Here is a 12,420-nt window from a genome sequence, read left to right as displayed (position 1 = left end):
TACAATTTCCTACCCCAAAATTAACAAAACCACAAATTCCTCTCAATCATGCACATTCATCCCCCCACTTATAACATTCAAGCATGTTCCAATCACTGTTTACAATCACTATCAAAAGACAATAGGAAAGCGACTATTTTCTCAACTGTTGCTGTGTTGTAAGTTGAAATCTTGCGTAATCTGGTCTACGTACTTTCGGTGGAAAGTATGTTGAAATTCCACCTTCTTCAGGACTGCGTGAGATAGCACCATATAAAATTGTGGATCAACAAAGGGGGTATCTTATAGGACCTTGACTAATCTACTTGGAGCCCGAAGCTTTTCAGTTATCACTGGCCGAGAACGGTTATAGTCCATATTACAGAAGATTTTTTTGTTTACTGTACTTTGTGCACATGCTATGAGTCATGCGCAGGGTGTTCTCTTTCTATTTAGGGGGTGACTTAAATAGACTTAGTTGCTTTTTCACATAGCCCTATTACAGAGATTGACATGCATTCCTCGACCCGCAGTAGTCTGGCTCTCGGCTTCTCGGTCCATCAACTGGTTCCTAGCCTGTGGTGACCACCAAGATGAATTGTAAGCAACAGCCCTCCGTGCTGCCTGATAGGATTTTCACGATACAGGGATGACCGTCCGTGGTGCCTGGTTTGCACTTCACACTACCGCAACGACCATCCGCGATGCTCTCCCTACTCCTTGTGGACTCTTCCACCGCGAATGAAACTCTTCGTGCTGGACTTTAGAAATTAACGCTTTCAGCAGGACTAGCCTGGCCCTGTATCCAGCTTGTGGTCGGCCTGAACTTGTGACTTTCACCCGGTGCCGCATGACCAGCTACCTGTGAGTGGCAGTATGTGCTTTTTGGCGCTATCCTTACCTTAAATCTTTAAAATTAATAACTTCAGTTTACTGTTTGGATTTTTGTCCTTTTAGTGTCAAATAATTTATTACATTTACATCTATTTTTCTAAATTATGGTCAGATTTTTGCATTTTCACTTTATTAGTGTTTGAGTGCTGCATACATACTGTACACATTGCCTCTAAGTTAAGCCTGGCTGCTTTTGTGTAAGACTATCAGAGGGTAAGCACAGGTTAATTTATTGACCTTTAGTGTTTCACCCTGTAAAGGGTGGTGGCTGTTGCTTGGCAATGGCTTACACCCCCCACCCCACGAACCAAATTTCTCATAGTGTTTCAGTTAGGCTGCATATAACCAACCTGTATATTGTAAATTGTACTTGTATAGCACTTACTACCCCTGACGAGGTGTTGAATAGCATGCAAACAGGTCTCCCAGTGAATATGCAAAAAACATTTATTTTCCTGCTGGGAAGTCTGGTGGGATGGCCGCTCCAGATGCTACCTGAGCTGGAGACCCCATGGGAGACAATATAATTTTGGTATCTGGGTGTCATGGTGACCCACAAGGTACAGAAGTGGCATCAACCGAACACCAACAGATTGCTAGTGAGCCTGCAGAAGTGATTGGATGTATGGACTCCGCTGCCACTCTCTATAGCCGCCCGCATAGTAATCTAAAAAATAGTGGTCCTCCCACAATGCCTGTACCTATTCCAGTGCAGCATGTTTGCGATCCCTCAGGCATCCCTTGATCAGTTGCAATCGATCCTTATTGTGCTGGTCTAGAGCAGAAATAGGAGTAGAGGTAAAATGGATGTCCTAATGTATACTTCTGAAGACAGAGGGCTCAGGGTGCCAGACCTAAAAGCATACTATTTGGCGACTCAGCTGAGGTTTGCTGCTGGGTGGTTTAATTCAGACTAGAGTATAGAGTGGGTGACTCTTAAACTGTCAATGTTTTGGTGAGACGCTTGCCATTAGGAGTGGCATTGGACTTATTGTTGCCCAGAATCATATTTTACATGATACTGGTTTTGAGACTGTGTTGCACTTGTTAGGGCACACCCTACCCATACACACAAGATTCACAGCTATGGCAGCTCCATGGATTTACATGATTAGTGGTAGGCATGGATATATTCAAATGGAAGGAGGGGGGTGCATGATGGAGGGAGATCTCTTTGAATTGGGGTCATTGTTATGACTTGAGTGTAAAGGAGATGCATTTGGGGTAGACAGAGGCCATTATCTTCATTATTAGGCTTAGTGTGAAGCAGCATGGCTGCTCTGGGGGGGACACACTGATCATCCCACGTGAGTCCAACACCTGAGTCTATTAGTGGGGGTAGAGCAGGGGCAGGGCTGTGTAACACACCTTTACATGGCCCTCAGATACGATACACCCAAACAGGGACTGAATGCCAGACAAAAATGGAAAATAGAATGTGATTTGCAATTTACAGATGTGCACTGGCAGCACACATTCACCCTTATACGCATTCAGCAATGCCAAATTTACCCTTCTGCATTTCAACATTCCTACATAGAACATATGTTACTTCAGCCATGCAACATAAATTGAACCTGAGTAGGGAAAGGGGTTGCCCTAAATGCAATGACAGAGCGGCCACATATTGACACTTAATTTGGGACTGCACACCTATCCACGATTATTGGAAGCAGGTTGTAGACCATTGCACCCACCTCTTGCCTCTTACTATGCCTTTTCAGCCTCAGACATGCCTAATGAGCATCAATGTGAGCCACTCCAAAAGCAAAACCAATACCATATTTGTTTAATTCATCCTGTTATTGGCCAAAAAGTGCATGGGGATACACCAATGATTGACGGATTGGTAAAAGATGTGACCAAGTAAATTCTAGTAGAAGGAATACATATAAAACTTGTTCTTTATGATGACAAGCTGCAAGCGGACCTTGACACCTGACTGATGAGAGATACCCCTTGCTGACTCCATGAGAGACTATGTGCTTTTAGATTATTCAATTGTTACTGTGATACATCACAGTGATCATATTAGTTACTCAATGCACGTGCGGAGATTGAACATGACTACATCTGTGGTCAGCCTGTGCTGCATTTGCCTATAGCTAATCAGGTTCACTATTTGTATCTGTATTTTTTTCTCTTTGTCTGTTTAACACGCACTGAAAATCAATGAAAATACATCTCAAAAGAAAATGAGTATTTATATGTATTTTTGGTGTCCTGTGAATGCTATTGCTGTACATTTTGGGGACGATTATGATGCGGCCTGCAAAGGCTCCAGGGCCACATTGTAATAGGCCACTCGATTTACTTTCTGACTGCCTAATTATAGACTAGGCTGTCGGAAAGTAAAGCGGCTGGTCATTACGACAAGACAGAAAAAGATGTTCCACCTATGGTTTGCTTATCTTGTATGCTAGGATTTTAAAGCAGGATGTCAGTCTTGAGCAGAGGTTCCTTTGTTGTATGAATTTGGTGATATTCTTGCTTATGCAATGCGAACCTTTGCCATGAATTGCTTTTGTGGATGATACATTGAAGCTTGAGGGTGGATATTCTGGCAACCTGTAACCAATGTAGGGCACTCAATGCAGGGGAGATGTGTGCTTGTGGCTTTTCATGTAAGAGTAGTCTGGCATGGCAACAGAGTTCTGAATACTCTGTAGTCTTTTTATAATTGATAGAGGTGATCCATGGTATAGTCCATTTGTGTGTCAAGTTTAGATAGTACAATAGCAATTGTGACTTGAACCTTGTGTGGAAATCCTAAGCGGGGGAAGATGTGTCATAGAATTTTCATAATAGTAAAGCTTGATCTTGCTACCATATCCACTTGGGCATTGATTGCTAGTTTGGAGTCCACTGTAATTCTGAGGTTTCTTACCTCCTTGGATACTTTAGATGGTGGCCCCAGATCATCAGGCCTGGCACAGAGGTCATCATTTTTTCCAATCACCACAGGTGAGTGTTTCAATCATCCACTGATCAATGGCTTGAGGGTAACTGAAGATTTTGGAGTTTCCAATGTCTCTGGGACTTTCAAGTTTAAGAAATATTTGCATGCCATCTGTGTAGTTATAGCAGGTGATCTGAAAATCATTGATCATTGCTGGTAACATCTTCATGTAGATGTTGAAAAGCATAGGTGAGATAATAGATCCTTGGGGACTCCTACTCTAAAGATGTTTGGATGAGAAAGGAGGAGTACAGATGATGTGTTCCATTTTGTAGGTAGGATGTGATCCAATCAAGAGCAGTACCCTCCATGCCAGTTGTGTGGCGTCTTTGGATTAGAGTGTCATAATCAATGGTGTCATAGGCACCTGAGAGTTCCAACAGAAGTAGTACAGAAAGCCCTTGTGATCAACTGTGCTTCATTTCTAAGGTCATCCCAGATGGAAATTAGGGCAGATTTGGTACCTCTTCATAGATGGAATCCTGTTTGGAAGTCTGAAAGTATGGAGTTATCATCAATGAATTGTGACATGAGGGCAAAGGCTGCTCTTTTTATTTCCGTTTGCCCTGGAATGGTCCATTTGCAATAGGTCTGTAGTTGTGTCTTGTGGGTCAAGGTTTGTTTTCATTCATAATTGTTTAATGGGCATATATATGCCTCTTGACGTCTGACAAAACTCCTGTTGTTAAGAAGTGATTGATGAGTGTGTGGATTGGGGTGGCAGCAGAGGTCATTAAATGATGTGTTTGAGGAATTGTGATGGACAAGGGTCAGAGGGACATTTGACTGGCATGCTTGCATTGATACAATCAATAAATTCAGTTTCTGTTTGAAGGAAGGCAGAGACTGTGTTAAGTTACCTTTGAAGGGTATTGTTGGAAATGGGTTGGTGCTGGCGGTTTTCTTTTTGCTTAAATAAAAATCCAACATATCTGCGTTGGTTGTGTAATGATTTGCCGGTTTGTCAGAAAAATCTTGCACAATGGGAAGGGTTACTTCTATGCATTTAGGTTAACCCAATTCTGTGAGTATTATGATAACTTCTTTATTTGCACATTTTGCATTGTGAATTCCATTTGAATAGTAAAGTTTTTAGCTTTTTTGATTGACAACATGTACATTCTGTTATGTTTTCGTAGGCGTAATTTGTCTTGAGTGTTCTATCTTATGAGCCAGGTATGTTGAAGCTTTACAGCACACTAAAATAGCAGTACCTCCCACGAACCCCTGGGCTCCTAGCCCCAGTCCTAGCCCAAACAACAGACCAAACCTTAACTTAGAACAACATGGTAGGACAGAGTCAGCAGTCATTATCCAGGACATCTGGAGATGTAAACATATGGCCGATAATAAGAATCTCAACATAGCATTAACAAGTAGGAAAATATCTAGAGAAAAGACAAAAAGTAGCTTAAATTTCCCAGAGATAGAATTACCCAGCATACCAACTAGTTCACCCCAACATTCGCCCATCTCTCCTCCTTCCCGAAGGGAATTCGATAATCTCAGTTGTCAAGGGAACAGGACCTGCAAGGCCTTGCAACTCGCTATCAGAGATATAAAGAACATGTTACACCTCTCAGAAAAATACCGCTCAAAAATTGAGCTTTTAAAAAAAACAGTACACGAACCTCATTACACTGTAAATACTATCCCAATGTTGGTGACAAGTAGACTACACCGACCTCGCAATCAACTCAGATATCTGACAGATGCTGAGATACAAATCCTATTGCTATCGCATGACACATCCCCCAATCTCCCCCCTAAGGTGGACGAACATAACATTCAATCAGTCCCAATTAACACAAATAGAACTTCAAAGACCAGCCACAGAAAAAAACAAACCTTAACAACCTGCAAAAAGTCACTTTAATTCCCGAAAAGCAAGACTCAATAAGGTCATCCCACAGAATCCCATCTCAGGACTACTACTCAACTGTCGCTCAGCAAAGAAGCATGCCGCAGACATAGCCACCCTCATCTCAAATGAGGAAATCGACGTAGCTATCCTAACAGAATCATGGCTTTCGGAATCATCCTCCCCATGCCTTGATCTATTAGTCCCCCCGAACTATGGCATTGTGAGACTCGACAGGCTAAACAAAACGGGTGCAGGCATTGCCTGTATACATAGAACTTACAATGCCATTATGAAAGTACAATCGGACACCCACAAGTCATGTGAATACCTCGGTCTGTCCTTATGATCCATAAATAACCAACTTTTCAAACTTCACACATTTTATCACCCACCACGCAAAAACACCAGGTTAATACACCAGCCGATAGAAATCATCACAACAAACTCTACTCCTCAATCCAACGATATTTTCTTAGGAGACTTCAATCTTCACTGGGAAGATCAAAACGATAATCAGATCGATCTGCTCAAAGACTTCCTTAAAGATCACACTTTGGTTCAAGAATGCCAGCTACCAACCCATACAAAAGGCTCTGCATTAGATTGGATCATCTCTAAGGATAAAGCGGTTGATACAATCGAGATCATTCCCTGTGACTGGTCAGGCCACCACATCATTACCCTCCAAATACCCTACATGAAAAGGAAAACAGCTGCAGAATCAATCAAACCCAGAAAATGGGTTTGTGACACCAAAGGGCTCAATATGGAGAATCTAGTAGCACGATGTGAGAAGAATCTGCAACCTCCCAATGACCTGATAGAAGTCAGCGAACTAACAGAATACTATAACATCACAATGTCGAAAATAATTGAGGACATAGACCCTTTAAAACTCAAAAGAATGCCAGACAAAGATAAAAATCCTTGGTTCAACAGATCCCTCAATGAAGAAAGACGATCACTCAGATTATCTGAACGAAAATGGAGACAACACCCTTCCGCAGCCCATCTAAAACAACTAAGACAGGCCCGAAACTCCTGCAATAAAAGTATTTTAAATTAAAAAAAGGACTTCTTTAGAAGAGAACTGGATAATGCAAAAAACAGACCAAGGAAACTCTTCAAGCTGCTAAAAGAGCAATCCAAGAAAATGGCCAAATCTGAGCTAAAATCACCAAAACCGAACATTGGTTGCAAAGAATTCTCTTCCTTTTTTTACAACCAAGCCAAATCCCTGGAGGTGGAGCTCAAAAATGCTGCGGAGATACCACTGATTCATAACAGCCCTGCAGATACGCTTCATTCGCAACCAGTTTTGATAACACCTAAAAACAATGCATTATGGTCAGATTTCAAGCTATATGACGACAAAGATATTGTCAAAATTATCTCAACGATAAAACCAAACAACCATTTCAATGACACCCTACTGGCAAAATGCTGGCCTACAATAAACCATTTGCTCATTCCCGCTTGGACAAAGATTATTTATGCTTTGCTTCCGCAAGGCTCATTACCAGACTGCCAAAAACAGGGAAAGTCATTCCAATCTTAAAAAACCTACAGAGAACCCCTTAGACCTCAACAACTTTCGTTCAGTCACAAACATACCCATGCTTGCTAAAGTTATAGAAAAATGTGTTCAACAACAATTAAGCCAAGACATTTTGAAATTCAGACTTCGGAATGACTACCAATCAGGGTTCAGACCTAATCACAGTACTGAAACAGCAATTCTTCTCATAGTAGATGACGCTCTACTTGCCCTAGACCGCAACAAAACCTGCCTTCTAATTCTGCTCAACCTTTCATCTGCATTCGAAACAGTAAATCATGCCAAAATTCTAGAACGAATGGAAGAAAGAATGGGGTTAGCGGGAACAGTCCTAGAGTGGTTTAGATCCTTCTTAGAAAACAGATCACAAAGATTCATGGTGAACCAAACCCTATCAGCATCATCCCCAAATCGTATTGGTGTACCACAGGTATCAACACTATCCCCCACTCTATTCAATTATTATGTAGAACCACTAACAGAAATCTTACAGCAGGCAAACATCTCCTTCCACATGTATGCGGATGACACACAGTTATATATCAAGATTTCTGCGGTGGAAGAGATCAACATCATAAACCAGGCCTTAAAGAAGACCGTTCATTGGCTTACTAATAATCATCTCAAGCTTAACCTGCATAAAACAGAATTCCTTCTGATTTCGTCCCAAAAGAGCACGACGAGAATAATGGAAAGGACCAAGCTGATCACTGCGCTAAACTGTACCCCAGATCTAGTAGACTCAACCAAGTCTCTTGGAATTGTGCTAGACAAGAACCTGAACATGCGATCCCACAGTAACACAATGGCAAAAAACACCCGCTTCCATTTAAGTTATCTTAGAAAATTGAAACCTTTCATAGATACTTTAGACCTCAAAATGGCAGTCCATGCATTAGTAACCTTGAGGATAGACTACGGATGCACAACTCTAGCAGGACTACCCAAGATTTAAACAGCCCCACTAAAAGTATGTCTTAATGCGGTAACAAGACTTATTACAGGCTTCAGAAAATTTGACCACATCACCCCTCATCTGAAAGTGCTTGATTGGCTACCTTTGGAAGCAAGAATCCAACTAAAGATGGCATGTATCACACACAAAGCAATTCACTACAAAGCCCTGAAAATCACATTATCAGGAGGCAGCAGAGTCTCACGGAGCCATGGAGATCTCTTACTGAAACCTGCCCTCTTCCGTAAGAAGGGAACTTATGACAGAGCTTTCTCTTGATCGGAACCAAGAATTTGGAACTCACTCACACCGAGCATTAGAAAAATCGCGTCCACTTCAGCTTTCAAAAAAGAAGCCAAGACATTTTTTATGAGCAAATTCCTCCCATAATAACAATTGGCTAGACTCTATTGGTTGCTTTCCTGATCACACACCCTGTTAATACTTACCGATCGCTTGTAATCGTCAGGACTTTATATATGATGATGAGAATGATGATGAAAGTACACATTTTCTCTCTAAAATCAATGCTTACATACAGATGATCTTGTAAGCATAATTGTTTCTCTCAAAGTGTTGGATTCCCGTTATTTGCTTATGATCGTGTCAAATTTACTGTTCTAAGATTAAGAATATGTAAATGTGAAGCGCTCTGATACCCTTTTGGGTCATGTCTGCGCTATATAAAACACCAAATAAATAAATAACTAAATAAATATTATCTTTTATAGCTCTGTATTCATCCAAGGGGCTTGTTTTAATTTGTCATGTTTTGTTGTTTTCAGTGTATTGACAGCTTCCTGGAGCCACTCACAGAATCACTGAATTTATTGTGTCTAGATCTGTTTTGGATGTTAGTTGTGTTTCTAGGTGGCCAAAATTAATTCAGTTTGTTCCAAGTTTTATATGTAGTTGTAGGCAAGGTGGGCTTAGATGTGGTGAGCTGTGGTGTCTTTGTGGTGGAAAGCTACCAGGTGGTCGTCTGACCACATGACTGGAGTAATCCTTTGTAATTTAACGAGTTCTGGATTTGCAAAAATGACTTATGTGATCATTCCAGCAATGTGTGTGGGTTTGGGGATGATCTGATTTAGACTGGGTGCGTCTAGCCCAGTGATGATAGCTGTGATGTCGAGCATATTAGGCTTATCAAACCATATGTTTCGGTCACCAAGGATGCATAGGTTTGAATATAGTGTCAGAAGGCTTAAAATTGTGTCTAGAAATGTCTGGGAATGTGGTGGTCTGTCAAGAAGGTGGAAGGTACAGGAGAAAGTTGGTGTGAGGTTGCACCTGGCAAGGAGGTCCCCACAACATTGAATGGAAACATCATCAGCTTTGGTGAGATTTGTTGTTTCCTTAAATATAACAGCTAGTCCACTTATTTTGCCTCTGCAATTTTGTGTGACAGTTTGAGCCTGGAGGAACAGATTCATGCAAAACTGGAGCCATGTCATCCCCCAACAATGATTCAGTTATGAAGAGTAAGTCAGGCTGTGTGTCTGTGAGTAGGTAGAAGAGGTGGCACTTGTTTTCAGTAATGGATCAAGCATTTCTTAGTAGGCAGTTAAAAGACTGATTGGGGGTGGTGTGATTGTGTTTCCCAATGGGAGGATGAGTAGTGTCATTTTAACTTGTAGTAGGTGTAAAGTGTTTACTGTGGTGTTCAGACAAAATATTGAGCCAGTAATATCGATTGATACAAATATCGAGCTGGAACTATTATGACACAGAAATATTGTGATCAAGAATATTGTGAGCAAGAATATTAATTTTAAGGTAAGTAGTATTGATGTTAAAAATATTTTGTTAATAATATAGATTTTCAATTATTTGTGTGTATATTAATATATATGATAATTGAATATGTTTTAAAATGTCTTAAATACTGTCCGTTTTTTAATATGGTTTGTAAATTAGTAGAAGTTTTTAGGTTTAATATAATAGTTTTTTTGTTATTTTTAGGTCTCGCCGGACCCAGCTCATGCGCTGGTCTGTCGAGACTTATTGAGAGGAATCCAAAAAGTGCTACCAGGCCAGCCTAGAGCTACAGTGCATGTGCGCGGGCACACGCCCCGCGCTTGACGCCATTACTTTCACTTTTGCAGCCGCTTCGATGTTTGACGCGATCACTTTTGCGGCCACACGGCCGCTTGTTAATTGTTGTCTTCTAACGCCTGTTACTGACTGTCACCTCCTGTGCAAATAACACCCGCCCATTTCATGAATTAGAAAAACAAGGGAGCGCTTCGAAAGCACTGCTTGTCACTGGGAGTCACCCTTGCCGTATTTGCTAGACACTTGGACCACTTCCGCTCTATGAGAGCTTTACGTTCATACATTAAAGGCAGAACTGCATTGCCTTCCTCCTATTGTGCAATTTCCTGGCAAACGCAGCGGGCAAAACATGACGCGCAATTGTTCGGGACAGACTGTCCAGCTTCAACGAGTTACAAAGCAGCAGGGAAGCGCAACAGAGCCTCGCAGCTGTTTAACTTGCTCCATGACTTTACCAGGATGTAATTGTGTAACTTCTCGTGCCTGTGAAACAGGCTGAGTCTGTAAAATTCCACAGGCAGCAGCCGGTGTGTTAACACCATAAGCTATATCTAGGCCTTCAGCATGTGGCATAGAGCTCTCTGCAGGAGACGCATGGACCCACGCAGCTAGGTTACAGGGACCTCGGCACGCTATTGCAGCATGCATTTTACCCATTGTGCCCCCTTTGCCGTAGGTGCATTAACCAACCGAGTCAGCTTACTGGGAACTACACACATAGGTCTCTGCTACAGTCGCAGTAACCGAGTGAACTGTCTTATTCCGATCTGACATGTGCCCCACGTCTCTACAGTTACACCCATCTCCCAGCAGGCTGCTCTGCCCAGCCAACTCTCTTACTCTAAGGTACACTCCGATTTCTGCCACAGGCGCTTTGAGCCTCTGAGCTGTCTCACTACTGATGAAGCCTGTGACCAAGCGCCTCTTACACACAGATCTGTAGCAGGCGCTACATCCATCGAGGCAGTCTACTTCAATCTCTGCCACAGGCGCTTTGAGCCGATGAGCTGTCTCAGTACTAGTGAAGCCTGTGACCAAGCGCTTCTCACACCTCCTGGTCAGGGACCTGCTCTCTCCCCCGCAGTTCTGCTGGTGTGCCATTACTGCAGTCGTGACGCTGCCCTGTCTAGCAGGTTTTGAGTCCGCCCTCCGCCAACCCAATTTAGATATCGTGCCCCTGCTTGAGGAGCCTGTATTGTGCCTCTATTTTGTGACTTATGCCTTGTTTTTTGGTAGGCATGGATGATTAAGTAATTTGCCCAGAAACACAGGCTGTTGAGCCGACGCTAAGACTCAAACCTGCATCCTTAGCTCCAAAGTTGACAGCTCACCATTATGCCACAACCTCTCGCGCAAGAACTAAAGCATTTTCAATATTATAAGCCACGAGGCCATTGCTGTATGTTTGCATGTAGTATGTTTATCTTATCCAACTAACAGCCTTTGACAAAGCCAACAGTCCTCGCTTGTTGTAGGTGTAATGTTACTTGTTGTATTATGTATAGGGAGGCAATAATTAAAGCAGCAAAATACCAGTCGGGTTGAACAATATGCTGTGGACAGATTTTTAGCATAAATGTTTTCAGCCACACCCTTAATTAAATCATTCCCCCCCCCCCCTGAGTTATCCCCCCAGTTTTTTTCATCCCACTTAAAGCCCTGGACACTCTCCATTTTCCAGCAGAAAAACACATTCTTTTGATTGTGGCGCTTAAAACGATTTGATTGCACTGTAGGTTAATGAGAGAAGACTAACTTCTCTTGATTTGTTTTCTAAATCTCCATTCAAGGCCTACTCAAATGTTTGCATACAGTATGAATACAGAACCCCCTTGTTATCGCATATATGGGATTGCCTACAAAGTTTCAACTGTACCCTGTTACGGGCATAAACATAAACTTCTGCTTGCCAATCAATAAATCAACATTGAAACTTTTATTGTGAAAATGAAATCTACAGCATTTAAGATGATGTAGTAAAGAACATTAAAGAAGATACGCTAAAGTTATACCTTTAATGTTAACAATAATGTGAGGTGGAAAATACTGGGGCGCAACTAGTACCAAAGCTTGGGGGGGATCTAAAACTCCCAGCTTGTTTTGAGCTCCCTGTCTCCTCATGTGTGAGCATGCGTTTTATGGATTATACTCCC

Source organism: Triturus cristatus, chromosome 3_1 (assembly GCF_964204655.1).
Source record: "Triturus cristatus chromosome 3_1, aTriCri1.1, whole genome shotgun sequence".
Taxonomy (NCBI): Eukaryota; Metazoa; Chordata; class Amphibia; order Caudata; family Salamandridae; genus Triturus; species Triturus cristatus.
The sequence above is the reverse complement of the archived record's forward strand: the minus strand, read 5'-3'. Positions refer to the sequence as shown.